This window comes from Salarias fasciatus, chromosome 2 (genome assembly GCF_902148845.1).
Source record: "Salarias fasciatus chromosome 2, fSalaFa1.1, whole genome shotgun sequence".
In the NCBI taxonomy this organism is placed as follows: Eukaryota; Metazoa; Chordata; class Actinopteri; order Blenniiformes; family Blenniidae; genus Salarias; species Salarias fasciatus.
The window spans coordinates 10,262,415-10,279,158 of NC_043746.1; the positions used below are offsets into that span (position 1 = coordinate 10,262,415).

The window sequence follows — 16,744 nt, forward strand, 5'->3', positions numbered from 1 at the left end:
TTTTGAATTTCAGACAGCAATCATCATCAGATTGGGTTTTTTTTTTTTTTTTTTTTTGCCAAGAGAAATTAGACAAAGATTAAGACTCAACTTTGAATAAGAAAATTGTCCTTACTGATGTCCATTTCAGACAGTGTGGATATTAACATTTGGAGTTGCTCCATCACAAGTTGGTGAGGGACTCAAAATGCCAGGCACAGCAGGCATTGAAACAAAAACTCTTTTTACAAAGGAATAGGGAATGAGAAGAAATGCAGGAACTCAAAGAAGTGAGGACGGAGGCACAACATCGTAGAGAAACACAGTCTTCACAGGGGAAAATCCAACATATCATGCAGCCACCAGGTGCAGACAATCACACAATCAGGCACAGGTGAAAGACAACAGGGTGGAACAGCAATCAGACTCGAGGAGGAGAATCCAAGTAGCCTGAAATGAGAGCCAGTTAGAATCTGACAACAAACAGACAAGATTAGGAGATAATAGACCTTGACATGCACAATGACTCTCAACAATAAAACTTCCAAGTCCCAGGAGAATATCAGCCGGGAGTCACGCCAGTCCGGAGGCAAACATTGATGTTATTGTCCAGCTACTCCCTCATGTACAGAGAAACTGTTTACCATGGCTGTGGCGTGCATGCTCAGTGAGATTGTGTTGCCCCTCATTTACATGGAGACTCAGCTTCAGCGTTTTCACAAAGTTGCATTTCCCTTAATTTAAAGAGAAACAGCATTCTTAGTGGCTCTTAGCACTGCTGTCATGTAGAACCCCAAAATGCAGCCAACATTTTCTGTTTTCATTTGGAAACATTATGTGAACGGAGCCTTAATGATGAAAGACAAGTCCATCTAAAAAAAGAAAAAAGGCTAACAGTTCACAGAAAGAAAGAGAAGAAGACAATGCACTTTGAAAACAATGTTTTTACTATTACAATACACCTTTTTTTCCAGATAGAATACACTATGTATGCTGCTGTACCATGTCTGGCCAGAGGACAGTAAATGTTTATTTCTTAGTTAATTCTAAGGACTCAATTAGATAAATTAGAGATGAAGTTAATACTGTTTGCATTTTGCATCCTTACACATATTTGAAATATTTGAGCTCTTTTTTAAAGTTAAATATGCTTTTTTTGTACGGCTCCCTGACGTAAAGGGGCTCTCTGAGATGGCAGTGTTGGCAGTGGACCCCAACTCAGCTTGAGTTTGAGACCCATACTTGGAAAAAAAGGCAAGATGTTTTTAAACAATGCCGGAAAATACTAAATGTAGTTGAAGAAGTGAAAAATAAATTCAAACTGGCAGTGACTCTTCCTCCAGGATAAAAGTTTAAAATGTGTGCTTGTAATGCGACTCAACTTTTGGCAGCAGGTAAACTGAAGTTCACAAGTGAAAAGATTAAAAAACAGAAGATGCACAGAATACTTCAAAAGTCTGCTGTAGTTTTTCAAAGTGTGATTTTGTTATGAAATACATACAACAACTTCTGTATGGAAGTACGATTTCAGTCCCATGCTGGCGTGTTCATTCTCTTCTCCAGAAGGGTTCCTTGTTTTTCCTTTTACGTCTAACTGTTGGATGGTCTCAGTCCATTTGATGTTATTTGGAAGCACATCTGTTTCAAGTCCATTAGAGAACTCTCTCCGTGTATTTGCCCCAGCTAGCCAAGCTTGAACCAGGTCTGAAGCGCCATCAGGAGAAGAGGAGTGCAGTGAGGCCCGAGCCACCGCCAGGCCCTCCCTGTGGGCTGAGAAGTGTGCAGTGCTGCTTTAACTACATAACATTGCTCCTCTGCATGGACATCTGGGGTCAGAATCATTGTGTATTCCTGAGCTGCTAGTTCGAGCTTGCTTGAGGGAGTCCGAATGCACAGCGGCGTGTTAGCAAGCTGTTGGGGCATGGATGTAAATGATTCATATAGTACAGGCAGGCACGTTCATGCTAGTCCTGATTTTAAAGCAGCGGCTGAATGATGTCCTCTAACTCAAGGTCTGGGGTCCCCGTGCGGGGATTATGCCCCAGGTTACTCCTTTTAATGAGAAAAAAAAAAAAAGCGATTTCCCCCTCCTCTGTAATGTTGCTCACATATGTTCCAGGATACATCTGATGAAATCTGGCATTGGAGGGACATCAGTCCAGCCAAGCTCGAGTCACTGCACAGCTGAAGCTAATCTGCTTTGGGACAGTCTGTGCTGGAACCAGTCCTCCCAGTGGGGACGAGTCCGTCTACTGGTGAAATGAACACCTTTCATACTTAACATTCATTTTCTCCGGGGGTTCATTCTCACATCCCCCGACACCTCTTTCTTTCTTTCCCTCTTTCTGTCTTTCTTTCTTTGCCTCTCGCTTCCCCCTCGAGCCTATATTTTACCTCAGTCAATGCCCAGTAGATGAAGTGGCAGGATAAGGTCGTAGCATCTGTAAAGCCTCTCATTGGGGCTTAATGAATACCATTAATTCAATCGGGAGGACTTGTTGGGATGGCCATGGCCTTTGTCCAGTCATGATGAAGCGATGCTATCAGTTATCAATCGTAATGAGCTTTTGTGTCTGTGGGAGTTGAGCGCCGGCTGGTGAAATAATAACATCTTGGTCTGATGATAGCGGGTCAGGCCAGACACCTATCTCATCTCAACCTATTGATATGATGGCGTGTCTGAGAGAGGAAGTATAAGCATACCATATCTCATAGCTCAGCACTCGTCCCGAGGAAGCATTAGCACAGTGATGCCTTTTGTATCGAGATAGTGATGATTACATTTCATGTGACGGCGCTTCTCATTGAACTCATCTTCCTGTTCATTTCCTTAAAGTGAGTATAATCAATACTTTGACATGAACAATAGATTCATTGACTGCGGGTTTATGAGAGGGGCTGCTCATAATGACAAATGCTCCTTGGCTTCGGGGAGCTTCCCAGTGAGAGTTCTGCGCTGTTTCCTGTAACTTTATTTAACTTCTTATATTTTTTTTTTGGATGCAGACAGCAGCTGTTTTTCTGCAGTGAAACTCTAATAAAACTCACTGCTTTTCACCAGCTCAGCCCAAAATATTAGGGATCCAAAATTGGTGAACATAATGGAGCATTCATTTGCTAATGGGTTGGTATTTCTCTATAGTCATGAGAAACACAGAAAAAAATCTGATTGGTTGTCTATTGGCTCGCCGCATACAAATTGCACATATATTTATTTGCTTTTGTATTAATATTCTCAATAATCTCTGATTAAATCTGAGACATTCATTTAAGCTCGAGCAGCCTGATACACAAATAAGACCTGAATGTTCCTAAAAATACCAGGTAATTTTTGAGTTTTTGATTGAATCGTTAAATGTTACCTCAGTAACATTCAATTTGAGCTGTTGTCCAAAACACTAAGAGACGTTTATTCAATTTTGTGGTTATTATCCTGTATCTAGTTAAAGCTAATGATAATTGAGTCAACACAAAATATCATTTTAGCTTTTCAGCTTTATAAATGTTAATATCAGCAGAGTGTTCTTTTAGAGAATAGAAAATCACAGCATAAAAATTACATGTTTCATTGTAAGTTGGAACCTCATAGTTGTGCTAATATGATGCAAATTATCTTTTGACATCAGGTTAATATTTTCTTAAATAAGCATATTAAAGTCAATTTTTTCCCCTTTTTACAAGAGCACAATAAATATCTCAACATGACAACTATTTCTTTAAAGAATTCCTTTACGACAGGTGTTGCGGTGTAATTACGCATGTAAATATAGAGATTATTATTTAATATCTTCATCGTAACATTGAATTTCCTCTAGCTTCCCATTTCTTTTGATGTCCAACTAATAGGCTTCGGCTGATAGTTTCTCTGCATGGGGGCTGTTTGTTATGTCAGCAGCGTTGTCCACTTTAACACCTATTCATTAAGCATGCAGCATCTGTATGCTCTTTGCCCTTCAGATTTGAATATTTCAAACAAAGCACAGTCTCCATTCACTTTTTATGAGCCCCCAGTGGCAGCTCAAGGCACTTCAGCCTGTTTATATCACAATCTCCCTCCTGTGCCTCCTTCTCAGCCTCTCCGAAATTTGCATGTGGCTACAGCCTCACAAAACCTATAACCTCTGAGTTCTCTGCTCGTTTTTTTTTTTTTTTTTTAATAACAAGCTTTGCATCCATTAAAGGCATTCTGTAGGCTTTACAAAGAACCACTGTCTGTGTAAACAAGTGACAACACTATGAGTCATGGCATAGGTTATTTAAGAGCATGTATGACTTTTAAGATAAAACCCAAGGGCACATTCCTGGATGGCTTATAGTGGCGTCAAAAAAAAAACAAACAACCCATCATGCAGAAGCACCGACAGCTACAGGAAGGGCCTATTGTACAGGACGGCTGAGCAGAGCTGCACCAAGCCCAGAGTGATGCACTATTCTCATCTCTCATAACGTTATTAAAAGTTTGAGCCTGGAGGCCATGAAGGTTTAGCAGAGGATTATTATTTCAAGCTCCCTGAAAAATAAATCAATCCTTTATCAAAGTCCGCAGTCCCCATGAACTGCGTAATCAAATTGAACACTGTTCTAGGCTACTATCCAGTTACTGTTCTATTAAACTGAACTATAGCTGAGGGAGATGGCTCTGAAATAGCCCCACACATAAGACATGGGTGTTATGTGCAGACAATTGAAAAATCCCTTAAATTTTGGCAAAGTAAAGCAGATTTTTTTTCCTGAAGGACTCAATCTTTGAAGTTTCCCTCTCTCCATTACCTTCCAAGTGTGAATATTTTGAGTTAATCAAATGTCCGTGAGTGCATAAGGTTAACTGTAGCGGCTGCATGTCTTAAATACAGAGTTTTTGGTGCAGCAACTAAATCCTCATTTCTTCAAAACTCTTTTCACTCTCGGCTTTGCATGAGGTCAACGAGAGAAAAAAAAAAAAAACCTCTTCTCTGACATTTCGTGAGAATCTATTGACCAAAGCCTCTTGCATTGTTCACACATTCCCGTGCAGCGTCTGAACATCCCTCCTACAGCGTCACGCCCCCCCCCTCGCTCTGCCTGTCCGCTCCTCCTGATTGGATGTGGCCGTCCTTCCTGCAGGCTCGGCACTTCTATTGAGCCGGTCTCTGTTGAATAGCGCCCGTCAAGCGGGGGAGCAGAAGTGTTTTTGCTGTTATGGTCAATGAAGGAAATGACAGTGAATTTGAAAATATGCTGATGACTCCACTTGAAACAGCCGTTCCTCTGAATTTCGACGAGGCTGTGCTCTCCACCGCAGACCCTCTCTCTCTCCCCGCCGCCGCATTTCAAGGCTTTCCCATGATGTTATGCAGGAGTTTCACTCCAGAGATGATGCGACATGATATTGTCCAGGCTAACCGATACAGCGTGTGACCGAGCGACCACAATACAGCAATGTTTTTCAAACAAGTCTGGATTTTCCTTTTTTCCCTTTGTTTTAGCCGGTCTCCGGCACAGCATGGGAATACATAAACATTAAGGCTGAAATGATTTTATAGAAGAACAACATAATGTTCTCATGTCTGCAACATGAACTTGACAGACGGGAGTGTTTCTGAGGTCATGCACGTCTGGGGTAGCACTGCAGGGACTCATTCACAAAAAGTTTGGAGTTGGCGGGTGGGTCATTGGGTTTACACAGGGTAAGCAAGAGTTACACTTGCGGGGGCCAGAAGTGGAAAAAAAATGAAGGTTTTGCAGGCTATTCAATAGTTTAAGAGTAGAACAATGCTAGTTTAGCTGCCATCCCATCCATTCCTGATTTTTAACGTTAAAAAAACAACAGTAAATATATTAAAAGTCTGGTCCAACACTTCCTGTTTAAATTACTGTCAAGTTTGAGTTTTTATGTTTTAATGATTGAAAAAAAAAAAGATTGGTTGCAACTTTATTGCAGGATTGACTCCAATTTGACCCCTGCTACCAGGGAAGCTGTGCCCTTGAAACCCTGACCTTCAAGCTTTTTATGAAGTCAAACTGTAAACTTTTGGAGAGAATGAAGCAGCACCTCATTAATTCGATTCAGGACATTTTAAATGCTCACTTTCATACAGAGGCTAAAATATCTCATTAAGAACTGACTGCCAGATTTGCAATGCCAGTATATAATGGTAGTAATACAGCATATAATTCTTTGTAATGGACCTTTTTCTTCATGTGAGTGCCTGTAATGATATTCATTAGCGACTGCTGTGTGCGGAGACTTTTGCATGCAAAACACGCCGCATAGATGGCATTTACACTTTATATCTCATCTACTGTAACCCAGCGTGTGTGATTAAAAAGGGAGTATAGAAAAGCAATTTGCAGTCAAGCTTTGATATGATGTTTGATGATGGCTCAAAGGTGTTTTAAGGTACATCCTCAATACATACCTGCGCGCCGAGGAACAGTCACGCTGCCTTCTGCGCTCTAATTAGGTTCTGGAGGAGCGGCGATGACAGGAACATGGCATCACAACATCAAGTGTTCAAAGACCTGGACCATGTCATTCTGTGCGCACATGACAGTAATGAGGTGGGCTTCTGTCTTTCTCATGCAGGTTTTTTCTTTCTTCTTTCTTCTTTTTTTTTTTTTTTTTTTTTTTTTAAGCTTCGCATCCTCTCATTTTATTTATTTACTGGTGGCTTGTCAGGTTTAAAAAGCTCTGCTATTATGTTGTAACTGCTGTCAGTTGTGAATGGAAACATCAAACAACTGGAGTGTTACCACATCCTCTCCTCTACTTCTCACACTGGTTCACAGACGGGCACAAATGCACTGTTTTCCTCTTCTGATGCTCCACTGAATTGATGAAATGACTTCTCTGACTCTGCCTCATCCTTGTTATTCAGGTAGCATTTTAACTTGTGCCTAGTCTTGCTTTGTAGAAGCCTGGTATTTAAAAACAATATTGGGACCTCATGCACAGAGGTAACATCTGACATACAACGCTTTCAATGAACTTGCAAAGCCAGAGTGTTTAAAAAAGTCTGTGAAAATGAGTTTTTATCAATTAACAATCGGCGTGTTAATGCTTTCTCCTTATAGGAAACACATACACCACGAATCCAGTCCACAGGATGGTTCAGGAAGAGTCGTTGAGGTTACTCAACACTAGCTGCATTTACACAGTTCATTTATTTGTCAGTCTAACTGACTTGTTTCCGTTAGAGAAATCAGATTGTCCTGTTTACATGACGGATGTGCAAATATTTATATCCCAAGAGTAGCATCTGATTCAGTCAGTCCCACAATGTTTTCCTGTGATGTTAATGATTCCATATCCATCTTTACCTGCCAGCCCAAATCCTCCAGTATTAAAGATGAATTTGCTAGTTTGATTAGACTTATTGTTTCTTTTCATAATTGTGAATGTCCAGAGTCTGATCAGGAACAGATGAACACACAATATCACAACATTTTTCCCTGATTAGACCAGTAGTGTCTTACCATGGATCTCAGTGTTTACATGATATGATTTTAATCAGATCAGTTCTTAGTTGGATTATTTATGCTCCATGTAACCCCGGCCACTGACACAACTGTAATGTAATGATGCATGAGTGCTTGACTATTTTATCTCTAACAAACTAGCACTAATATGGTAGTCACACTTTGAGGGTGAGAAAGAGGAGGGGAAATGGTGAGCCAAACTCATTTTTTTCAGGGGCCGCATACAATCTAGTTTGATCTTAGTTGGAACTGACAAGTTTGAAAAATATAGTAAGTTCACAGTGAATGAGGAAAGATCAAGCTAGGTTATATGTGGCCCCTGAATTAAAATATGAGTTTGACGCCCCTGCTAAGACTATACATGTTTCCCTAAATGATTTTTTTAAGTTATTATCTAATTGATCCAATATCCAAAGCACCAATGACACAAATCCCTGAAATTTCACTGGTGAAATCTACAATCTTCCAGTGTATACATGTTGTGGATTACACGTCCTAAAATTGTGCTCTCTGTTAAGGCTTGAAGTCTCAGCAAGAAAATCCAATAAACATATCCTCCAAAAATATCAGGCTTTCCCTTCAAGGCTCAGATCATTTCAGTGTAATTGTAAGTCCATGTGCTACAATCATTCAAGCATCAAGAAGCTTTTGGGAAACATGGCCCAGATCAATCTCAGCTATTATTGGATATGACTCACGGATGAATCAACAAATCATGGAGTGACCTTTTCTGCCGGATGATCTGTTTATTTATGAATATGTGAGAATGCTGTAATTCCTCACAGTTTAGTAAAAAACCCATCATGAAGTGCTCCTCTAGGACAAACACGGTGATTTAGAAAGGGCTGCTGTTGGGCAACACACCGCCAAAGTTTTATACAAAGCCAATCAGTGGTTTCTAGAAGAACGGACCACAGCTGATTCATATTCACCCTTTGTTACTGCGGGCTGTAATCATAACAAGGCAGAAAAAAAAAAAAAAAAACTATTATGATGTTTGGATTGCACATTAGACTGTGAAAGCCAACGCCGAAGACCGGTGACCAGCACAACTGAAACAAGCAGACGGGAAGGAAAATGTAGCTTTGGAGAAACGAGGCAGCTCGCAGCATTCTGTCAGCAGATGACTGATGATCATTTCACTTCATAAGAGTTGAATGAAGTGCGCGCCGTTTCTGGGTCAACGTGGATTTTGTTTGAAAGGCTGCGCTTTTTTCCAGTCTGCTTGTATGCCAAAAACTACTGCTTTATAAAAGGGAGCTGTCCTTAGTTATAATGAGCAAGTGCAATGTCCAGATGTGAAGTCACGCTGCGCTACTTGTCAGTTCTAATGGAGCTATTAACGAAGCTCTGCAGGCCGTCGGGCCCCTCCCACGTTTTTCTGATCTTTGTGATCCAACGCTGCAAATTCCCCACAGTGCTTCATTCTGTCTCCCACATGCTCGGTGAAAAGTACAAAAAGTAGCTACATACATGAACAATCAAAGGAGAGCTGGCATAAATCAGTTCATCACGCTCTTCGCTCGCACTTTACTGGTACCCAGGCCCTTCTTTTTACCTCTCGAATGGAGGGTTTCATCAAAGCGAGATCTTAGCGGTGCTCTGCAGGGATGTGGGTCCGTGCTGACTTGTGCTTGTCATGCAGTACCTGCGCACTTTACATCCATATTGTGAGGATTTATTTCTTACATAAGTGTATTTGGGTTGCTGTCTGGAAACCACTGTGGTGGATTCATCAAAGCCCAGTTTGATCTCAAAGCAGCAAAAAGCCAACATACCAATCCATAAATAATTAAAGCTCCAAATGTTTCTCTTTTTTTATTTATTGCATTGAAATATGAACACATTGTGAAATTTTACATTTACATTTTTTTTTTTTTAATATGGAAAACTTGAAGGTTCTTTACAAAAAAAAGTGCAAACTGAAATCCTACCTGTTTCACTCCAGAGTCATGTTGCCAAAACTCTGCCACTTTTTTTGGCTGCTTGATTTCTGCCTCCGGCGTGCATGATTTCACAAGCTGACACTCACGTTAAGGTTTCCATGTCTCTGGTTTGAGTCTGGTCGGGTAAATTTCTGTAAGTAATTTGCACGTTCTCCCTGTTCATGCATCGGCTTTCCCACTCATACTCCGGTTTCCTCCCACAGTTGAAAAGCGAACACTCGAGTTGAAGTAGTGACTACCTGTCCCCAGCTTTGTCCTTGAACGATGACCTAGCCAGGGTTTGCTCTGCCTTCACTTATTAGTCAGCTCTTATTGCCTCCATCTAGCTGCAACTCTGATCTGGAAGAAGCGAAATCGAAGCTGGATGAAGAGAATAAGACAGCCTGATGCTCAGTTCGGGTCATGTTGCTGTGATATTTTGCAATGTCATCCTGAGGACAGGTGGGATTAGGTCCTCGGAAAGGCTGGTTTTGGAAAGCGGGCCACATGTTTGAAACCCCCGGTGCAAGTGTTAATGAGTTAACAAACATCTTTGCTGCATGTGTTGGTGACAGGAAAGCTTCAGTTCGCAGTTTCTAATCTTAGGAACAGCTTGTCGGTTACTAAACCAACCAGGATCTGAAAACCTCATAAATTAACCAGCTACTCTGGCAAAAACATATTCTGGCACATAGCTCCCTGCAGGATCTTCTACTGTTTACCGTTTGGTTTTATAGACAAACAAGAAATAATATTTAATTAGTGAGGTTAAGGGGGCCTGGTAGACAGATTCAGCTCCCTCTCCGTAGAGTCGCTCCTGTTCCAGCCTGTGTGGCGTTAACCAGCTGCCGGCCTCACTTTCGTATTCATCAAATTCATCTCAGCGATATCGAACCTCCGTTCCGAGCATCAGTCAGAAGGCGTATTACAAACATTCTCTCTTCTAACAGCTGTACAGCCACATGTCAATGATTTGCACTTTGAAAACACACGCCATTAAATAGATTTACAGCTGGTGTACAGTTATAGATTACCTTGTTCTTCACAGTTACATCTGGTTCCTACATGTTTATTATTAAACTCCCAAGCTACTGCTCAGAAATGTACTTTAGTGTTCGTACGCTGCATCATGTTCACATTACCATATGTAAGTGATGAATTTAAGGATAAATTGACCAATTTGGATGAAATACAATGACAACAGCGTTTCATCTGATAACAGTGTTTAATCTTCAGTTCAAAGTCTGCTTCAATCGAAGTACAAAGGCTTGCTCCACTCAGCTTTTCGCATGAGTACTAACACAGGAGTGTTGCTGCAAAGGAGGAGAGACAATTTCCTCCACAAAAGCCCCAACAATCAATAATGTAATGCACCCGCAAGATGTTTTGTGTTTTTGAGCATGGGGTTCAGCATCTCCTAAGGTGTTTCTCAGAGCAGCACTTTTATTTTTTATTTTTTGCATGGAAATGGGGAAGATGTCAGATACCATGACCCGAGGTATTCCTGAGTCAGACTAGAGGAAAGTTAAAACAATGCAGACGGCGTGGAACAGGACTGCAGCTTCTGGAGGAGATCCGACACGACTGCAGTCCCACTGCTGAAACTGTACTCAATTTGATGTAAAACGCTGTTTTTCAAAAACACTAAAGTAAATGTTAAAAAAAAAAAAAATGCACATTTGCGCAAAAACTAGTATCAGTTACTTCCTAATAATTCTCTCTCTCTCTCTCTCTCTCTCTCTCTCTTTGACATTCACAATAGGAGGCATTAGACCCATGATGTGGATTCTTTCCATATAAATACCAGATGATTGCCAAGCAGTAAATGTCGGGATATTCATGAGATCCTGATAGTGGTAGCACTGCTGGGTTAAAGAAGGGACAATAGGAATGCTGTGGGTAGTAAGGGTTTCTACCTTGGTATAAAATATTTATGTTCAAGGTGCATTTCTGTGAAAAATAACGAAAGTTACAATAAATGACACAATGGTAAGAAAAAAAATGCAGATCAAAAGGAGGAATTCTTGCCTTTGTTCATGTTCTTTACAGCTTTATCCAGGGTGCTGGAATCGGTCATAGCTGACAGTGAGCGAAGGCCAAGGAGGAGTTTTCCGTCAAAACAGGAGTTTTCAACATATTGCCAATAAGCTTACTCAAAGAAAGTCGCTGCAGTGAGTCTTTTGCAATATGTTACTTCCATCGCTGTAACTCTGCTATGTGGGCTTATCTGTGTTTGTGATGAATGCGCGAAGAAGTCATTGGGGTTTAAGGCACCAATCACATAATCCTTTATTTAGATAAATAACACCGAAAGAAGGATTCAGAGAGACAAGGGATCTTTTCATAACCTGAGCGCCTACGTGCATTCATGTGGGCTTCCTCTCAGCTCCAGCAACCTTTGTCGCTCTCATTTCACCTCTCACTTTGAGCTGTTTCTCCTGTCACGACTGTATGTGTGCAACATTCGTACCGCATTAACTGTAGACCCCGGGTGTGTGATGCGAAAAACTCTTATGAGGGCAGATATCTCTGTGTAGATGCTGGAACTGGCACATCCATCACCAGCAATCACACACTGTGTTCAAACTTGCATCACGAGCCTTGCCCACTCAGGTTTAATCAAACAGTAACAGGATATCCTCTTTCTGTCTGCATGGTTCCTGTGAGTCACGGCTGCATTATTCACTGTCTGGAGAAGCTCGGCTTTGCATAAGTGGGAGACTTGCCTGCAAAACAGGACAAATGTAAATCTTTGATTTGATGCTACAGAATGAATTGTGAGGCATAGTTTTTGTAAACTATTATTTGTTATTCAGAGCAGGAGTCAAATGGTGTTTCTATGCTAATATTCATTCCATATCTCGTTACAACGGTGCCCTGGAGGCTCCACATGTGATCTCCATGTGGTATCTCCCCACATTTCTATTGTCTCTCCGTGTTCATTAAAATGCGCTTCAAAGAGCTTAATGAAAGCAAACGAGCATTTGGCAGCGTTCAGGAAATCAGACGAGTGAAATACTGGAATGTATGAAGAAAGGAGCTGAAAAGTGCTTTCAGTCGGGGAGAAAAGGCTTGTGCGGAAAGATGCTTTATTTATGACTATGACTTTGAACTGTTTTTAAATGATAGGGCACATGTTTGGGAAGCTGATCGTTGTCAACCGCACTTGTCGAGTGCCGGTCTCTTCAGGTACGCTCGGAGATAGCTGAAGAGCTAAAGTGGAGAAAAGAGGGAAACGGAGCAACTGAGTTGGAATCTGATTTATTCATTGTGTCCTTGAGGAGAGCGAGATAGGGTGAAAGACTGCAGCACGCAGCAAAGTGAGGGAGCCATTGAACCAGAAAGCCTCTTTTTTTTTTTTCTCCAGCAGTAATCAAAGTATCCTCCCCACGACATGTCCTCCTTCAGCCTTTTGAGTTTTCTTTCCTCCTCGCACACACGCGCTCTCTCCTTCTCTCACGAACACACACACACACACACACGCACACACACATATATAACCTTCTTCCTCTTAGTGACAGAGCCCATGTTAGATCAGATTAACTTTCACAGCCACGGGCCCGGAGAGGCAACGAGCACAAGAAGCCAGCCTCTGGTCGTCCTGTTCAACACATCCAAGAAGTGTGCGATGACACAGTGGGGGATGATTACTTGTTCTCTGGTAGAATGAAATGTGCTCCCCTGCTCCTGTGATGAGATTAACGGTTCCTTTCCCCGTGTCACTCTCCCAGTGAAAAGGCCCGGTCCTAATTGCTTGTTGCCCCTTGTTTTTCTCCCATTTGTGCAGGACAAACACTGCCACTGTGACGCCCTCTTTAATGGGTGAGTAAACTAATTTCTGTGCAGTCTCGTAAGTGTTGTGTACTGCAGTGCAGCACCACTCCCCCACGTTGGCTTATTCCTATTTGGAAGCAGTCCAGGCATAACAAAGAAAAAAAAAGACACCCCAAAAGGAGAAGCAGCAAAGCAAAGGAAGAACAAAAAAGCAATATCCTTTCATGCTTTGTCAGAAATGGGTTGTTTGGATCGTAGAGTAGCATTTCATCCAGCCCAAGTCTGTTCCACAACACTGGTGCAGTGAATAAATCCTGAATCATAGGTTCTGCATCCAAAAATGAGGAAACACACACATACACACACACTGGTGTTTTGCCATGTTTGTTGGATTTGTTATTTGAGCTGTGGCAGCCTGGATCTCTGGAAGGAGGAATTCATTTTAGCACACAATGCAGACCCAGAGACCAGCAAAATGACTGGGTTGCACTGTATTCAGTGCTCTGGTAGTTTACAGTCTGTGTGAAAATTCACACTCTGGGAATCAGCAGGCTTTAAACCATTATACTGTCCCTTTGGCTGCATTCGCTTAAGCAAATCTTGTCGTAAAGCATCCTCGCCCAAACAGTTTTAAGGTTTGGAAACAAAAAAAAAAAAGCAAAGAAATTACATGTGACACAGCTTGTGTGCGCAGCGTGCTTTGTAAGCAGTTGGTGGTTATAATAATGCATTATTGATTGTGTCACAAAGCGTCTTATGAAGAGAGAGCGGGAGAAAGATCACATGCCAGATGAAGCCGTCAATGAAGCCCTCGATCAGAGGATGCAAGGCAGGGGAACGAGACTGAAGCAGATGGTGCTTACTATTGATCCAAACCACACACACACACACACACACACACACACACACACACACACACACACACACACGCACGCTGGCCAACAGCTCAATATTGGACTATTATAGGAAAACCTTCTCTCTTTGTGCATCTGTCTGCAGGGAGGTGTGTGTGTGTGTGTGCATGTGTGTGTTTGTGGGGAAGGGGTGCAGCTGAGGCTACTGATACCCCATCAGTGCCATGTTGGAGTTAAACAATACAGTCTTTAACCTGAGCTGAAATGTGCCCCCTGTGTTGGCCCCAGGCCAGAGAAACCGCCCCCTTCATTGTAGGAAGCGTCAAACAATAAAATGACACATTCACACAGGATCCTTTCTGTACATTTTATTTACAAAATGTATTAAAATTCTCTGTACAGCGCCTCCCTAATGAGGTTCAGCAAATTATGCATGCATCTTTTGCTCTTTTGCACCCACTACTATGCCTGGCGATTTTTGTTTTTGCAGAAGGTGAGACCTACAAAAACGAAGGGTGAAACTGATTTACAAAAGAATTACCAGGGCTGGATTTTTCTAACATTAACCTAAGGTCAGTTTGTGAGTAGCGGAGCCCATCAAGCATCACTGGTTTCACATGCAATTTGTCAGAAAAAAAAAGAAAAAAAAAAATCAGAAAAGCAATGAAGAAACGGGGAAAACCAATCTTTTATCATGTAATATAAATATTTCTCGTTTATCTAAATGTACACATAATTCTCAGTCTGCTCATTCTTTTTCTTCACATTATCAGTTTTTGTTTTTTTTAATATATATATAAAACTATCTGTCCATAGTTTCAGGTGATTAGATAAGTATCTTCCTAAATCCTATGGAATCACAGTCTTTTTGAAAGAAAAGAAATTATTACAGCAATATGGAAATGTGCTAAGCTTCAAGACTCTCCCTGGTATAACCTTGTATAAATCTATTTTCTGTTTTATTCATTTATTTTTCATTTTCATTTACTAAGTGAAGTCACCAAACACTGTAATGCCTGTTAAAGGAAATCAAATTGAAAGCAAACCACAGCTCATTTTAAAATGTGCAATTGTTAAAGTAAATGTTAAGGTAATCCAAAATACTACAGTTTAAAAGCCATTACTGTTATCCTTTAATTGGATTGCAGTTAATCTACAACTGAATTACCCTTTTTTGTTTGGTTTTACTTTGATGTACAGAAGGTTTGAATGACTCTAGACTTCAGGGAGAGGCTGTTCGCAGCAGCAGCGACGCTCGGCGAGTCAGTGCTTCCTTGATATTTTTACACACCGTAAATCACAAGCAGGTCTCTCCTTCTCCTTCACTCAGGCATGAATGCTTTGCTTTACACACTCTTTTGTCATACAAAAACACACTCTTGGCAGTATTGGAGGTGCGAAATATGACCCGGTGCAGATCATCTTCTCTTCTTCGTGAGTCCCACCAAACGTTCAGAGGACAGTGGCAGCAGCACCAAAGTTTAGAGTACAAACAACACTCGTCGTCGTATTTTGGGCTGAATGGCGTTTCACTCCAATGAGATTCATCTTTTAAACAAGTACAAGGTCGTAAGAAGTGACCCACAGCAGTATAAAAGCTATTGTCTAATAACCAGTGTCTTACAGTGCACTGAGTAGATCTAATAAAATAATTTGAAGACATATAACCAGTGAAAATCTGGCAGCGGAAGGATGAAGAGCAAAATTCGATCACATTGATTACAAGAAACCAATTAATTAGACACTTGTCGTGTAAGATTTGCTGTCTCTCTGTCTTTCTGGCACTTCAAAATGTGCTTAGGGTTGCAAATGATGGCTTTAGTTCTGTCATTCATGTTGTGTGTTTCATATATATATATATATATATGAATATATATATATATATATATATATATATATATATATATATATATATATATATATGTATATATATATGTATATGTGTATTCTTCTGCACCATTCTTCTGTTTTGTATGAGTTTCAAGCAAAAAAGCAATTATTGTGAATGAGTTGCATTGATTGGACTCAGAGTTCCATAAGGCACTGAGAGGAGGGAACCGCGGCGGCTCTTCCCATGACCAGTCCAGTCGTGTCGTCTTTGCAGATTATCGTGCCGTGTCCACCCGAGAGAGGGTTTGGCGTGGAGCTCAAATCCCCTTGATCCTGTGCCTTTCATAGGTGTTCAGTCACAGTTGTGAGGGACAATGGAAATGTTTCCTAAACCTGTGCAAACATACAAGAACAGCAGCAAACGTGGAGGGAATTTAGTTTGACATGAAGAAGAACAACAACAGTCACGGTCTGATCAAATTACACTTACGAAAGGCAAAAAAAAGCTCTTAAATCTGTCATCTATCTATCAATGTAAACTCCTCCCACTTCAAATCAATAAAAGGAGAACACGTAAACTAGAGTGCTTGAAGATGAATTATTATATTATTAATATAATTGGATTTTGATGAATTTCACCTCCCTGTTGTGGCGCTGTGATGCGCTGCAGTCATGAACCCTGAGATAATCTTCTCTTCTTTATGTGCTATTTTAGCATCTTTGAACTCAATTCATTTGCTTTAACAAGCTCCAATTTTAGTGCTTTAGTTTATTGGTGTATTCAAGTGTTTCCAGCCTGAGCAGCATTTTTTTAAATTCTATTTTTAGTAAAAAAAAAAAAACAAAAAAAAAAAAAAAAAACTCACTGTAGTTTCCTGGTTTTTCATTTAAAAATAGCATTCAATTAGCAAGCACAGCTGTGTG

At 40.8% G+C, this 16,744-nt stretch overlaps 1 protein-coding gene and 1 long non-coding RNA gene across 3 annotated transcripts in view; one reads left to right on the top strand and one right to left on the bottom strand.

Annotated features, from left to right (window-relative positions):
* The first annotated feature begins 7,472 nt into the window (after nucleotides 1–7,472).
* Nucleotides 7,473–14,850, top strand: LOC115399506 (uncharacterized). The gene is made up of 3 exons (XR_003932652.1): nucleotides 7,473–7,483; nucleotides 13,765–13,771; nucleotides 14,764–14,850. It is a non-coding gene; the product is annotated as an uncharacterized LOC115399506 (long non-coding RNA).
* LOC115399484 (glutamate receptor 3-like) overlaps nucleotides 14,782–16,744 on the bottom strand; it is an 85,586-nt gene continuing 83,623 nt past the window's right edge. For both annotated transcript variants that reach the window (XM_030106902.1, XM_030106894.1), the window contains exon 16: nucleotides 14,782–16,213. The gene's annotated coding sequence lies outside the window, so the exon portion shown is untranslated. The remainder of the gene's footprint in view (nucleotides 16,214–16,744) is intronic.